At 47.6% G+C, this 15,489-nt stretch overlaps 1 protein-coding gene and 1 pseudogene across 1 annotated transcript in view; one reads left to right on the forward strand and one right to left on the reverse strand.

The window, feature by feature from the left end:
• Positions 1-7,568: 7,568 nt before the first annotated feature.
• LOC133256606 (large ribosomal subunit protein eL42-like) lies at positions 7,569-14,994 on the reverse strand (annotated as a pseudogene).
• Positions 14,995-15,212: 218 nt separating this feature from the next.
• Positions 15,213-15,489, forward strand: part of YWHAQ (tyrosine 3-monooxygenase/tryptophan 5-monooxygenase activation protein theta) — a 31,217-nt gene continuing 30,940 nt past the window's right edge. Inside the window, exon 1 of the mRNA XM_061433351.1 lies at positions 15,213-15,370. The gene's annotated coding sequence lies outside the window, so the exon portion shown is untranslated. The remainder of the gene's footprint in view (positions 15,371-15,489) is intronic.

Below are 15,489 nucleotides of genomic sequence, written 5' to 3' on the forward strand. Positions count from 1 at the left end.
AGCCAGACTCAGCAAAGAAGAGTTGGAAGAAACTCCTGTTTGTTGGAAATATTCTTCCTTACAAACCAGAAGAATAGGTCTTTGTTCTCCAAATTCTGGCCTATGATGAAATTTACCTTAAAAGAACTCTGGAAAGTGTCATGGTTTTCCTGCCTGAATTTTTCCTGAAAGCTTGTCAGGAGGCTAGAATCTTGCATCAGGAACAGAAGACAAATACTTGCTATCATCAGAAACCAAGGAAATGGTTACAAAGTGAAGGCAGGTGCAAAAAAGGGCTTCTGGTGAAGCGTTGATCCCTTTAATACCTGAACCATATCCCCAGCCATTAGTCAGCTACCTTGGAATCAAGGAGAATGCCAGTGAACACTTATGGTGTCTCACTTGCTTGAATCAAAGACTCTGTGGCTGGGACCACGTGAAGGAGAGTCTAAGGTAAACTGTCTGGAATGAATAATTTTTGTGATAAAAGATTCCTAAGATTAATATTTATTGAATACCTTCTATGTGCAGGGAGAGAGATAAGCACTGCCCCTACCCTCAAGTTGGGGAAGCATCAAAGCACATAGTGAAAGTACTTTTTAAAGACCCTGAGAGATGTAAAGACCTGAAAACTAAACTACATAGGGGGATATAGAACCTCAAGCCTCACAGCCGAAGTGCTTTCAGATCTGTGATGTTTAACCTCAAGGAGAAATTTTTTAAAAAGCACCTTAAAGCTTTTTCCATCAACAAATGTTTGGTTCTCTAATCAATCGGTCAGTTAGGTACATGCCCAGCCCTGTGGATCTTGCCTGCAAAACAAATGATCTACACACCATGAAGAAGGTGGCACAGGTCTCCCTCAGAAAAAGAGCCCAGTCCTATGTGCACAAACAAGGCTGAAGCCATTGCCTATTGCTGTGAGCTTCAAAGCTGCCTCCAGCTCATGTCTCATCCATCGTCTCGCCAGTATCTTCTCATTCAGCAGAGTTCACACGGGCCCCTGCTTTGTCCTGGATGTGGTCTAGCACCTGCTCACACACCATCAGCTGGCTCAGAGCTCAAAGCCCCATCGTCCAAGGCTTTAGATGAGTTTCTGTGCCCAGAATACACCTTTCAAAAGGGCACCAAAGAGGAGTTCCAAAAGCCAAGGAAGGCAGAGAGAGGCTGTGTGCAGGCTCTGAGAAAGAACCAGCAGGACAGCTGAGCTGCGGAGGAAGACAGACGGCTGTGGTCCAAGACAGCAGAGAGCGAGGAGGGCCTGAGTCGTCCACCTCCTGTGCTCCCAGACCCGGCAGGAGATACAGACATCATCCGGACCAGAAAGGAAACATCTCAGCTGCTAAAGAAGACCTGGGCAGGGTGACTGGAACCAGAGCAAGTTGGAAGAAGAAATGAGAAGCTGGAGAGTGAGGCTCGCAGACGCATCATGTGCAATGTTTTCTCCTGCAGAACAGCTAAGCCCGAGTTTTCAGGGAGGGAGGGAGACCCTGCAGGGAGCGGGCAAGTCCTTCCTTTCAGAACCACAAGGAATGGACAATTCCATCTCCGTCCAAGAACAGCTGCCAGGCACAGGGTTTCAGCACTGCAAGAGGCCTCAGAAGCAATGATGCTGATCATCATCACCACCATCAGGATTGTAGCAATAGCCACACAAACCGAGCACTTACTGTAGGGCAGATGCTGCTGTGCTTTATACAAATCAGCTCATTTAATCAACAACCACTTTACTAAAGAGGACACAGAAATGCAAAGAGGTTAAGTAAATTGCCCAGGGCCACACTGCTGGTGAATGGCAGAGCTGGGCTGAAATCCAGGGTTTTTTTGAGATCCACTCCAGACTCTATGAGTAGTCAGCTGTCTTTTGAATGCAAGTTTCAGATAATTTTTTCCTAGCACAGAAACTGTTCTGAGTTGCCACTGAACATTTAATGATCACAAACTATTCTTGTAAATTATTTCTCTTTAATAAAATTGATCAAAGTGTGCAGTGATCAAGGTCTATTCCAAAGTCACAGCACGTATCCTACAGTAATGATGTGGGAAAGTAGTTTGCCATCTACATAGGCTGTAATTTTGAAATATTTGTGAGCCAATAGGGTCAGAGGGGCTATTTAAAAATCAATTTTATAGGATCATAAATCCTCTCTCTTCCTCACACAAGAAGGGATGTGGGGGTCAATATAGAGAGAATAAAATAGAAAAAGATGCCTTGGAATAATCAACTCCTACATCTAATCAATATCTCTGAAATTTAGTCTTTCCGGCCTGTCTGGTCACCATCGCATTGCTTCCATTCAGCCTTCTTGGTTCTTCTGGAGTTTTCTGCAGCTGCTTTCTACCTTAAGTCTTCTAAGCCGTCTTTCATATCGTAGGCAGAGGGATCCTTCTAGAAAATTCCATCAGTTCATTCTCTTGCTTACAAGTATTTAATGAGGGACATCGCTGGTGGTCCACTGGCTAAGACTCCATGATCCCAATGCAAGGTGCTTGGCATTTGATCCTGGTCAGGGTACTAGATCACACGTGTGGCAACTAAGAGTCTGCATGCCCACAACTAAAGATCCTGTGTGCCACCTTGAAGACCCAACACAGCCAAGTAAATAAATATTTTAAAACAAATAAATAAAAGTATCTGATGACATAGACAGGAAGTAGATGGGAGTTGCCTGGGCTGGGGGGTGGGGGAGGCAGAATGAGAAGTTGTTGTCGATTGGGCACAGAGTTTCAGTTTGGGAAGATCAGAAATTTCTGGAGATGGACAGCGGCAGCTGGCGCACAAAGATGTGAATGTACTTAATACCAATGTAACCTAAGTTGCAAAATGGTTAAAATGGTCAATTTTATGTTATGTATATATGAATTAGTAGAATAAAAAAAAGAGAGTATCAGATGATCCCTGATGTCTCAGGATACCACCCCCCCCTTCCTGAGAAAGACATTCAAGGGTTCTCAGAATGTGGTCCCCTCTTCACTGGCAACCGTATTCCCCACTCCCTTGCTGAGTTGCACACGTCCCATGTCCCACCCACTCTGTTTCCCAAACACACCACAACTTCTCACGACTCCTTGCCTCTGTCTACGCTGTTCCTTCTGTCTGGAAGGCACTACTTACCCCCACCCGCCAAATGGCCGAGAACATCTTAATCTTGGAGATCCATTTAAACCAGGTCAGGAGGCTTTACACCTCCACGTCTGCACCAGCAACGATCTTCTTTTCTAAGGCACAGGCCCTGTCTTTGTCCCCTCGGGCTCCCCAAGGCCTCACAGACACTCAATAAATGTTTGTTGACTATTAAATGAATAAGATTTTTGTCTCCATCCTAGAGGAGCTTTATAAGTCATATATAAATGAAGTGATTCATTTCTAAAAAGTATGATGCAATTTAGAGGTGAAATAGCATCTTAGACCAGAGAGAGATCTTTGTGGATCTGGGAGGAGGTCAAGCTTGAATGGGGACAAGCCTTCCAGGTAGGGATAATGATGACAGCAAAGCAACCCCCCCCACCCCTTTTTTTCCAGAGAAAGAAAGATGAGATCCCTGCAGGCTAAGGCTTCTCTCAGGCTCCTAATTTCATGTACCAGCCCCCCACCCCCAACAGCTTTTGCTTTTCTTCATCATGTGGACCTGAAGCTCCAGTGTAATTGCAAGAAACTGGGCTATTTTGGGAGCCACCCAGCATTGAAGCCTCTTCTTTTATTGGAGGAATTCTTCACTTTATGAATCTTATGGGGGAGGGGAGGTGGAGGCATAGCCCACTTTCCTTTTTGGAAGACGTATACTTGAGGTACCAACCTCCTAGCTTGTCTTGTAGCATGACACAGCACTTAACTTAGGCCTGGCCAGACAACCCCACATTGGGATTCTGAATCTCAGGTGAGTGGCTCAAACAAGCAGGGCTTGTGGAGAGTTCTTTCTGGGGGCAGTAGTAAAGCTGCCTTGGGATTTCTATGAAGATGAACCCAGTATCCAGGGTCCAGGGTCTGGTGCCCATGGAGTCAGTGCAGTAGGGACCAATCAAGGTCTGGGGTCCAGCCGCAGAAGCAACGGGAATCCCTCTGGCTGAAGTCTGCGGTGAAATTTTGGCCATAGTTCTGGCTGCACACTGTCCCCAGTACCCACCCATCTTGACTGACTGGCTGGTTCCCCAGCCTTCTTCACAATTGATAAGGAGTAATGGTCTTACATTTAAGTCAGAATCAGTTTCTGCTATTTACAACTAAGGACTCTGATGCAGAAATTAACCTTGACCAAACTGCGTCCCTGGTCTTCAGGAAGGGAAAGGGAAGCATGCATTTTCTGAGCACCTCCTAGCCTTGTGACTAAATGTGCTTTTATGTGCGGAGGCTCCAAGGACCCTGGTGGCCCTCTCATGACTCCGTCTGGGCTGGCCAGACTTCTGACAGCAGAATGGCTGTCAGATTCCTGCCCCCTCATCATCACATCCTGGCTGAGCTTCAGCATCAGCCCCCCAATCCCTAACCCTTCAGGGACTGCTTATGTGACAGCTAAAACTTTCTGTCCATGACCCCAGACTGCCTACTTTGGCCCAGTGAGCCAAGTTCTCATTTCACCGACTTCCTGTATTTTTTTTTTTTTTCATCGCTCTTACTTGATCTCGTGTTTTAAATGCATTGGCTCAAGAGCAACAGTTTGTTGCTGCCTTTTCCCCTTTATTTCAGGAAGCTTGCTTGACAGCTGTAGCAGCTGCTGCTACCGCATTCTGTTTGAACACATTTCGGCAATTTGGCTGCTATAGGATCCTTCAAAGTGGTCCTGGGCTCATCAGTCTGCCTGGCATGTCTCTGAGTTTCAGAACCAGGAGTAGGGAGAGCGGCTGGGGATCATTCGCTTATTCACATTGATTAGAATGATGGCCGCCTCCAAGCGCTCCGTGGTCCATTAAAAACAGAGCAAGGCAGCATCTGCTCCTTCCTTCCAGGGGTGGCTTTTGATAGAACAGGCTTTCATGTATTTTGTTTAGATATATGACGTCCCTGGGGGCTTCCCTCATAGTTCAGTCAGTAAAGAATCTGCCTGCAATTTAGGAGACCAGGGTTCAATCCCTGGGATTGGGAAGATCCCCTGGAGAAGGAAATGGCAACCCACTCCAGTATTCTTGCCTGGAGAATCCCAGGGACAGAGGAGCCTGGAAGGCTACAGTCCATGGGGTCGCAAAGAGTCGGACACAACTGAGTGACTAAACCACCACCACCACGATATCACTAAATTTCTTACCTGGGTTTTAAGGAAATCCAGAAGAGAAACTGTCCAAATAAATCAGGGGGTTATTCATTTTCAAAAGGGATTTCCCTCTGCAACATTTCCTTCACTTGTCAGCAAGTCTATATCTGACTCTCTGTGACCCCATGAACTGTAACACACCAGGCTGCCCTGTCCTTCACTGTCTCCCTGAGTTTCGTCACTGGGTTCTCTTAATCACCATCCTTCTGGAGCAACTGGGAATTTGTCTATAGAGCTGGACAGGATGGAGGGAAGGGGAAGACACCAGGGGTTGCCTGGGGCTTCCAGCCCCTCCCAGTGAGTCACAGGTGCCTCCAGCCAGGGTTTGGGCTCTGGCCAGAGCCTGAGGCCATCCTGAGCCTTGCCCTCAATTCGCCCTGTCCTGTGGCTGATGTACACTTGTCTGTGACTCCTCCTTCCAGCGGTTGTTGACTTGTCTCTTCAGTTGTCCATCTCCTGGTACCCAGTCTAGCCACCAAGCACTCTGCTGGGCACTGGGGCTACCTGGACAAGTTACAGAGACATAGTTACAGAGATATATCCCCACCTTCCTGGTGCAGGGGGTGGGGAGGTGATGTCCCATGCTTCCTGCTTGCAGAGCACAGGATAGGGGAGCTTGCGTTGCTGGGAGGGGAGAGGAATCCAAGGACAGCCCCGAGAGGCAGTCATTTCTGCAGACTCAGGAGATGACGGGTGAACTAGGTGAAGATGTAAGGAAAGAGGGGATGGAAGGAGCAGAGCTCAGAAGAAGCCAAAGCACAGGTGAAGCAACAGATCAGACAGAAGAGAAACTGGCGTGCCATCACTGGGGGGTTTGTGAGTTATCTTAAGGATTTAGAGTTGATTGTAATGGCAACCCACTCCAGTGTTCTTGCCTGGAGAATCCCATGGACGGAGAAGCCTGGTGGGCTGCAGTCCATGGGGTTGCACAGAGTCGGACATGACTGAAGCGACTTAGTAGTAGTAGTAGTCTTCATCTAACAAACACATATGTGAGTGTGCTGCGTGCGAAGCCGCTTCAGTCGTGTCTGACTCTTTGCAGCCCCATGGACTGTAGCCCACCAGGCTTCTCTGTCCATGGGATTTTCCAGGCAAGAGTACTGGAGTGGGTTGCCATTCCCTTCTCCAGGGGATCTTCCCGACCCAGGGGCGGAACCTGTATCACTTAGATCTCCTGCATTGGCAGACGGGTTCTTTACCACTAGTGCCACTTACATGTCACTGTTCAAAGCACATTCTATTATAAATTCATTGAATCCTGATAACAACCTCGGAGCTAGGTCATCATCCCGTCTTACAAGTGAGGAGAGTGAAGCTCCGTGCACTTAACTAACCTCCTAGGATCCCCTATCCTGTGGGTAGCGGAGCTAGGCCATCTGGCTTCTGAATCCAACCACCATGTTGAGCTGCAGTTAAACGAAGCTGAAGGGTTTTAAGCAGGAAAGTAAAGCAGAGACCTGCATTTTTATGAGATCCACCCTGCCCAACGGCCCAGGACATTAATGGAACCAGTCTCCCCAACTTGCAGTGCACTTGTTAAGCTGCCTGTGTGATTGGGCTGTTATGCAGAGGGAATTTAAGAGACTGAAGAGGGTCCACCTCCACATTGTGGAGGCTGAGCCCTCCTCGGGTGGTCTGAACTCCAGCCTTCTGTCCAGAACCCCCTTCTTAGGGCTCAGGCCCATCCAGAGCTGACTCCCTCACAAAGAGGAGATGCTACGGCCTTCCTGCCCTTCCAGAGGCCTCCACCAGGACAGCGGAAGATGGGTATCCACACCATCATCATCTGGGTGGCACCCCCGCCTTTTACCATGATCCCCCTCTCTCTGGAGCCTTCTGAGCCCTGACGTCTTCTGCAACGGCTCCGGCCCACACTCATGTCTCCCTGCTCTCCACTCCCATAGCTCTCATTGTGAGAGCCACACAATCGATGCTGTGTGCATTGTTCTCCGGCTGTTGTGTTCATTCATCCATTCAACTGTCCTGAATTGTCTGCAGATGAGTCATAATTTGGGAGATGGTTGAAGATGTGTTGCTTTATGTACCCAAACTTAAAAAAATATCTAAACGCTGTATACACATACACACAGTGTTTATATTTTTAATATCTATACATATATATATATATAGTTGACATGAGCAACAACAGCAAAAAAAATAAGAACATAATGAGCATTTTTGGTGGTAATTGAGGCTCCTTGCTGCTTACCTAGACCTGCCTAAGACATATGGGTTGTGTGCCCTTCCACTAAAAGGCACCAGCTTCTTGGGCTTTCTAATTTGTTTTTAAATTAAATAATCTCAAATTTTTATTATTTTCATAATAAAACAAAATTAGGAAGCTCAAAACTGGATCACTTGGCTCTTACTCTTCTTCTGTCTCCTTTCAGCTCAAAATGCACGCAGCTCTTAATAGCTTGAAGTCTCTCAGATCTGCCAGTTGGGCTCAATGCATTTAAGCCTTAGTACAATATTTGCTGTTTTAGCCTTTTTCCAGAAAATCGGCTTCATCTGCCCACCACAGCCACTCTGCTCTCTGTCCTAACGCTGCTTTCCCTGGGCATACAGACTCCTTGCCCTTCTTGCACTGGGTCACGTTGTGGGGCTGGTGCTTGCCACACCTTTTACAGAAAGTCTGGTGGGCTTTAGGAAAGCTCACCACATTCACGAGCGTGCTGTCAGCATGGCGAGCTCATTAGCTTTTCATAGGTCTGTCGTCTCTATCTGTCAACTGATTGCCTTGCACAGACCTTCCACAGAGACACAGGGACAGGCCCAGGCTGGCCCTGGAGCCCCAGCGCTTCCTCTGCTCTGAATCATTGGATGAGAAAGAAGGTCGAGTGGATTTCAGAGGGGCTTTCAGGAGTAATTCTATTCTGAAACTAATTCTACTTTCTGAACAGTCACTTAGAAACCGCTGTGGCTGGGAAGTCAGGTCGTCGAGCAACTGAGAACTGAGAAGCCAGGGAGAACTCCCTGCTGCCCCTCTGAGCTGTCCCACCTCCCTGCTCTCCATCAGGCTCTCACCAGGCAAATGCTGTGTCTTTATTCTTTTTGGAATCCCAGCCCCGAGGGTCGTGTCTGACCCAGGATAGACCCTTCGATATTTTGTTGAATGAACAGATAGGAAGTTGAGTCAGGGGTGGGCAACTCCTTGGAGAGCTCATTCACTCCTCCATGGGTGAGCATCAGTGTGGAAACTTTAGGACTATTTCTGATGTTCGGGTCCCTTCGGGGTCAACCTCAAGGTTTTTGGTGTGCTTGTCAAAGCGGATGCAATTCCGTATTCATAGAATCTATGAATCTGCTTCACATGCTTTCCTCTGTGAATTTACTAACCTTCTAGTGATTTCGTATATGGTTGGAAACAAAGTAAGCACAGAGCACCAACTGGTATCAGAAATGTCTCCCTTAACGGCCCAAAAGTGTGAAGTGTGAACGTGTTAGTCACTCAGGTGTGTCCAACTCTTTGCGACCCCATGGACCATAGCCTGCCAGGTTCCTCTGTCCGTGGGATTCTCCAGGCAAGAATACTGCAGTGGGTTGCCATGCCCTCCTCCAGGGGATCTTCCCCACTCTGGGAATGAACCCGTATCTCCTGCCTTGCAGGCAGATTCTTTACCATCTGAGACACCAGGGAAGCCCCAAAACAAACCCTCTATGAATGTCTTCCATTAGTCAGTCACCAGGGATATGGAAAGCAGATGAAACTCTGCCCACTGGAAGGTCACAGACTTAAGGGCGCACAGGGAGAAGAGAGGAGAGACAGACATGTAATTAATTAAAGGGGACAGATAAAGGATGAAGAGGTATCCTCTCCCTGCAGAGACACTGAGAGTAAAAACAGAGACTTCCACATGAAAATAAAATCAGCCGCTGACTCACCAGCAGATATATACTTAGCCACCCACGAGCCTCAGATAACTAAACATTGTTCCCAGGCCAGCAAACACTGGAGTTTTCATCTTCCATGGCCGGTAGTGCAGTCTTGTTTATTGTTGTAGAAGAAGATTGAAATCACCCAGACTTGTTTTTTAATCTTACCTCTGTAGTTTAGCAATTGAGACTGGTAATTTAACCTCCCTGGGCATCAGTTTATTCACCCGCAGAGGAGGGTGGCTCACCTCTGTTGAGAGGGCACTATGGATACAAGATCAAAGAAGAAAACCCTAGCTCTCAGGAAGCTCTCAGAGGTGAATCTGATGTCACGGACAAACACTTAAAGCCAGTTAAAGATATCATATCATTTGTTGAATGAAAGTATTAATCAAGATTCTCCAGAGAAAAATCATAAGATATACAGGTATGCTAAGTCGCTTCAGTCATGTCTGACTTTTCGTAACCCCGTGGACTGTGTAGCCTGCCAGGCTCCTCTGTTCATGGGGTTTCCCAGGGAAGAATACTGGAGTGGGTTGCCATTTCCTTCTCCAGAGAATCTTCCTAACCCAGGGATCGAACCTGTGTCTCCTGCGTTGTCACCACCATACATACACTTCCCAGGTGGCGCTAGTGGTAAAGAACCCACCTGTCAATACAGGAGAACTAAGGTATGCCGGTTTGATCCCTGGGTCAGGAAGATCCCCTGGAGGGTGGCATGGGAACCCACTCTAGTATTCTTGCCTGGAGAATCCCGTATACAGAGCAGCCTGGCAGGCCACAATCCATAAATTCTCAGAGTCAGACATGACTGAAGTGACTTAGCACGCATGCATGCATATATAAGATAATAATAAGATAGATATATAGAGAGATTTATTACAAGGAATTAGCAAATCCAAAATTTCCAAGATCAGCCTGTAGGGCGGAGATCTAGGAGAAACTGTATTTCTGTTAGAGTCTGAAGTTTGTGGGAGACCCAGGGAGAGCTGACATCACAGAGCAAGTTCGAAGTCCGTCTGCTGGAAAATTCTCTCTTGCTCAGGTAAGATCGTTCTTCTTATTCTATTCAGGCCTTCGACTGGTGGATTTGGCCCACCCATATTAGAAGGGGCAATCTGCTTACTCAGAGTCCACCAAGTTAAATGTTAATCTCTCCCTGAAACACTCTCACAGAAACATCTGGAATAATGTATGATCAAATACTGGGCACACTGTGACCCAGCCAAGTTGACACATAAAATTAACCATTGCCCTGAACAAAGTGAAGAATGTAATCTTACGCATGTAAAACCACATGCATGTCTCCACATGAAACCAGCAGCTGTGTCTAGCAGGAGGTTCCCCCAAATGCCTGCAATGGTCCCCTTGCAGAGACAGCTTCACCGGTTCTTTTTATACTTTCTTTTGTACATTTATGTATTGTTTCATTTTTAATATGATGTGTGCCGATGGTTTAGTCTCTAAGTCGTGTCCAACCCTTGTGACCCCATGGACTGTATGTAGCCTGCCAGGCTCCTCTGTCATGGGATTTTCCAGGCAAGAATACTGGAGTAGGTTGCCATTTCCTTCTCCAGGGGATCTTCCTGACCCAGGAATTGAACCCAGGTCTCCTGTACTATAGGCAGATTCTTTACCACTGAGCTACAAGGGAAGCCATGATGTGTGCTGTTACACTTTTAATCAATACTGTCATCATCACTATTATCATTACAAAAGCAATCTTTTTTTTTCTTAAAGTACCTTACTGACATATAGGAAATGCTGGAGAAATGTCAGAATGCTGAAGTCCTTCCCCAAAAGGCTAGTGGACCAAATGTTGGTTCAGAATGCATGAAATTCTACCAGTAAACTTTTTTCTTTTTTTGGCCATGTTACATGAGTCCTAACCATTGGACCACCAGGAAATTCCCCTACCAGTGAACTTTTATTCTTCAAATGTAAGAGCTTTCTTTCTTTTAAAATGCAAATCGTGCAGAAGAACTATTGCCGGAAGACTTATCTGTTTTTTAATGATGTAATGATTTGATTAGATTTTTCTCCCTGAGAACACACAGTGAGAGTCGGAAAACAATAAATAGCCCATGGGTATCCAGGAGGTGCCAGAAATGGGACACTGACAAGCACAGACGGATGCCTGCAGATGGCAAGAATGAGCTTTGCCCGCTGCAGGGCTGATGGGAGACTGAGTTCCATTGGCCTGACCCAGGCCCTCAGCCAGGAAATGTGTGGGAAGACCCTGCCCTGACCAAACTGTCCTGGCTCTCAGTGACTCTCATTCAGCCCCTCCCAGTGGAGTGGACAGTCAGGCAGTTTTTCAACCACCCTCTCAACAGAAGCACTGATGGTGATTATACAGAAATCTGCAGTGAAAAGTCCCACTCACATGTTTGTCAGTGAAATACCTGCCACAAGGCAGGAGAGGAAGAAGTTCCTCGGGATGACCCAGTGCTCTGGGCAAATAAACCACTGAAACAATTTATGAGAGTAAACTCAACCAGAAGGACTCATTCATTCAGAAGTGTACACTGAGTGTAGCCATTCTGCAGACCATTAACTCCACTAATTACAACAGTGATTCAAGAGATAAGCCTTCACTAACTTTTTATAAGGCTCTGAGGCTTATAACAGAACTGGCACTTACCTTCCTCCCCTGCACTCTACCACCAAGCAGAGGGAAAGAAGGGGGAAAAACCGCAGTATTTAATGAACGCCTGCTGTATGCCTAACGTTTCCTGTGGGATAGCTCCACGACGTCTTTGGGGTAAGGACTGCTTTTACAGGTTAGAAAACTGAGGTCCAGAGAGGATCATGGTGTTCAGGGTCAAATGTTAGTGGCTCAGTCTTGTCTCACTCTTTGGGACCCCGTGGACTGGAGCCCACCAGGCTTCTCTGTCCATGGGACTTCTCAGGCAAGAATACTGGGGTGGGTTACCATTTTCTACTCCAGCAGATCTTCCTGACCCAGGGATCGAACCTGTATCTTCTATGTCTCTTATACTGAGCCACCTGGGAAGTTCAAGGTCAAACTGCAAATAAATAACAGAGCTGGGATTTAGGATCTTCTGGCTTCAAGCTCAGTGTATTCCCTCCAGCAGCTTCTTCTCACCAAGCAATTTAGAAAAAATAACAAGAACATCAAACAGATAAAGTAAGAACTCAATGCTTTCTTTCTTAGCTCTCTGTTCCCTAGAATTCTTCCCAGCACGTTGAATGTGGACATTTAACACGTTTTATATTAAGCTAGGATGAAACTCCTAGAGAACAGAGACTAGTGTGGTCTTTCCTAGCATCCCTACAGTGGTGAGCAGAGGGCTGGCAGAGCCATTACAGGGACGGGCTTTGGTCACCAGGCAGTGCACACAGGGGTACATCCATCCAGGCTCTGCCATTGCTAGCTCTTCCACTCTATGCTCAATCCAAGCATCGTGCCTCAGTTTCCTTATCTGTGAAACGGAGAAGGTGATCATAAGAGTAGAGTAAGTCCCCTGCATATGAATGAGTTCTGTTCTAAGAGTGCATTTGTAAGTCCAATTTGTTCATAAATCCAACAAAATTAGCCCAATTACTCAACGAACTCAATCGGCTGTATAGTACTGTATTGTAATGGGTTTTAATACTTTTCACGCAAATAATACATACAAATCAAACACAAATAATAAAACATGTTTAATCTTTCAGGACAGTCCCTTGAAAAGTACATTAGTACAGTACAACAGCTGGCATACAAGGGCTGGCATCGTGGGAACAGCCAAGAAGAGTTACTGACTGGAGGAGGGAGGTGGCAGACTTGAAGGATCGTCAATATGAGATGGCAGACAAGCTGCAGTGTCACTCACACCTGACCTTTGTCAAAGGCACATTCACATCTTTGCAAGTTTGAAACTTGAAGGTTTGTAGGCAGGGGACTTACTGTACTACCTACTTCATAGTGGCTTTAAGCAGATTAAATGCGTTAAGACTTGCAAAAGACTTAAAACGGTGTTTGACACATGTGATCACTCAATAAGTGTTAGCTCTTTATGTGTCCAGGGGCTTCAAGTCCCCAGAGCTTTAATTTTTTCTGAGTTCTTTCAGGGGCAGAGGACTTTAGATTTAACCTACCCCTCTGGTCCCTGATGAAATATAATTTTATAGTGTGCCATTGCTTCCAAGCAGTTCTTATCCATGAGTTCAGGTGACTGTAACTATATGAGTTGGTGTTCAATAAATATCTGATTGGATGAAAGCAGAAATTATAGAGACTGAGTTACAGAGAGAAGTAAACCTTGCCCAAGGTCACCTCGGGAGATGGCAGTACAGTCCAGGCTTTCTGATAAAGAATTAGTGTTCTTGCCCTTACCCTCCCTCCCTACCAGAGGTTCTATCCCCTGACCATCCTGTTCGGGGTCTCCATCCCCCACTCACCTCTGCTGGGCTGTCTCTCCTCTCGCCTGAACTGTCTCTAATTCCAGTAAGCTCGAAATGCACTGGTCATACAGAAAGCATTTTATCTGCCCTTGCACATGCAAATTCTTTCCATGGGGATTTCTTGGTGTCCGGCTCCACCCCAGCCCACATGGCCATAAACACTCGTGTGTCTACAGCCTGGCCCCAGGGATTCCAGAAATAACAGCAGGGCCCTCCATTAGAACCCTGCAACATAGTAAGGCATTTCTGCACTAAGACTCAAGCCCTTTCCAGCCCAGCCCTCTCCTGTCTGTCAAAGCACAAAGCAACCTTTACAAGTCAGGATAGGGAGGGGCAGCTGGGAGGGAGTTTAGATTTCTGGAAAATTCGCACCTTCTCCTGCTATCTGTCAGTGCTCAGATCTTCCATTCTAGAGAGTCTCCAGATCTGCTTCTAAGACCTCCACTTAGAATGTGAAATTCTTTCTTGGCTGTGGCATTCTTTGCTCTCAATGATCTGTTTTTCCTTGGATGTGCTGGAACTGGAATCACGGCTGTGTGAGCCCAGATGGCACAAAGACCACTTTCCAGACACCCAGGACAGCCACCTTATTTGGAGTCTGGTACTGGGAACATTCCGGAGAGAAGGGAGTGGCAGGAGGGGAGCGCCCACTTTAAAGGGAAGGGAAAGGGCTGGTGATGACCCTGAATAGAAGCCATCTGAGGCGATCGCTCTCATTTCAGAGGGGTGTTCACAAGGGAAAGTCAGCAGTCAACATCTAGGGAGAGAAGTTTAGCTTTTCGATTGTCCTCTCAAAAATAGTACTAGAATATAAAAAGCATGTACATGTAAGACAGCAGTGATGTGAAAAATAAGTATTTAAACGCGTGACCTGGAAAGTCTGGAAAGAAATACAAAAACAGTTGCTTTGGCGGGGGGAGGCAGGATTAAATGTATGTTTTTCTTCCAATTATCCCTAAGGTTATTTCCCACTTGAAAGAAAATCATAATATCTGGCACTGCCTGGACTTTTTTGGAGGAGGGGGGTAATTTTCCAAGGGAATTTCAGGTTTTAGGTGCCGGTCTGAAAAAGAACGTATCGTGTAAAACCCAAGCTTATGCCACTTTCTCCAGGAACTAATTCCTCTTTAATGGGGATGGGATTATTTCTAATTCACGGTCCCCATCGCAACGTCATTAAAGGCTGTGTTCAGTGTCTCGAGCTCCAAACCTTTGTCACGAATAGGAAGGTGGAGGAAAGACAGGAGTTTGGGTAACAAAACAGCCAATGGTATTACCCTCCCAGGTCCGACCTCACCCGGGCCGACGAGAGCCGCAGCTGCATGGGGAGCCAACAAGATGCAGTGAACCGTCTGCAACGCCGCAGCAGCAAGAGAACCCGGCCACCGCAGAAGAGGTCGTGCGAGCCTCCCGCTCCCGTGCCGCGCCCACGAGTGCCGGGGGTGGCTGGGAGGATGAGGGGCGTTGGTAACAGCATTGCCATGGTAACAGTGACGTCCTTTTACCCTGGATCTAATTGGAGGAAACCCCGTGGCCGAAGCCGCAGCCTGCCGGCCAACCGAACTTGCCCAAGCCGACCCACCCTCCTAGCCTCCCCTTCCCCCCTACCGCCCCGCCCCCTTCTCCTCCGCCCCCGTTTCCGCGCGCTCAGTCTTCATTGGCCAGAGGCGGGGAGGGAGGCGGAACTCTCGGGGACATCTCGGCGCGCCATTGGCGGGGGTGGGCGGCCGCGAGGGGCCGGGCCGCGCGGCGGCCCCGCCTCTCGGCTCCGAGGTAGGCTGAGACGGGAGGGTCCTCGGCTAAAGCCAGAAGAGGGATCCAAGAGGTGGGACTCGCGCCGCGGCCGCGGAGACGTGAAGGTGAGCGCCGGGGTTGCCCCGGGGCGCGGGGCCGGGTTGGGGGGACGGGGAAATCCCTCCTCGAAGGTCTGGCGGGGCCTGCGAGTCCGGCGGGAGGCCTTCCCCGGGGTGGGGTCGGG

This window comes from Bos javanicus, chromosome 11 (assembly GCF_032452875.1).
Source record: "Bos javanicus breed banteng chromosome 11, ARS-OSU_banteng_1.0, whole genome shotgun sequence".
Classification (NCBI taxonomy): Eukaryota; Metazoa; Chordata; class Mammalia; order Artiodactyla; family Bovidae; genus Bos; species Bos javanicus.